Raw genomic sequence first — 586 nt, forward strand, 5'->3', positions numbered from 1 at the left:
CTTTCTTTCTTACTCTCATATAAATATTTAGCTTTATTAAATAGTTATCTGAATCACAAACCAAAGTTTGTAATAATACAGGATTGGCTGTAGACCATTGTTCATAATTCAGAACACTGTAAAAATAACAAAAACAAAAGTGAATGTATGTGTGAAAAGTGGTCTATAATGTAATGCTTCAAAGTGTGTTCATGCAAACATTGTCGGGTCTGCTGTGGTACAATGGGACTTCTGCTCATGAACCTGTGCACAGCGCCCTGCAAATCCATGCTGTACAAAGTAATCATCTTTACACAAACTGTAAGCTGTCATCTGTGGTTGAGCGGTGTTTGTTTTACCATAGTTCATGGTGAGAATGGCTGCTCTTCTTAGCCGTTTCTGCAGTCGTATGAATGGCAAACTACAGTGATTAGCAGCGCATAGCACACAAAATTTCTTCTGAAATTTTCGCTTAGTTCTTTATTATTATTGTGTGGATGCTGGAGGCATCCACACCTTGAGTTCCTGTTTCTCTTTATTCTTTATTATTATTCTTCGTTGCTCCGCACGCTTTTTCGCCATTAACTACTCCACAATTTTCAAATGA

This window comes from Oreochromis aureus, linkage group 18 (genome assembly GCF_013358895.1).
Source record: "Oreochromis aureus strain Israel breed Guangdong linkage group 18, ZZ_aureus, whole genome shotgun sequence".
In the NCBI taxonomy this organism is placed as follows: domain Eukaryota; kingdom Metazoa; phylum Chordata; class Actinopteri; order Cichliformes; family Cichlidae; genus Oreochromis; species Oreochromis aureus.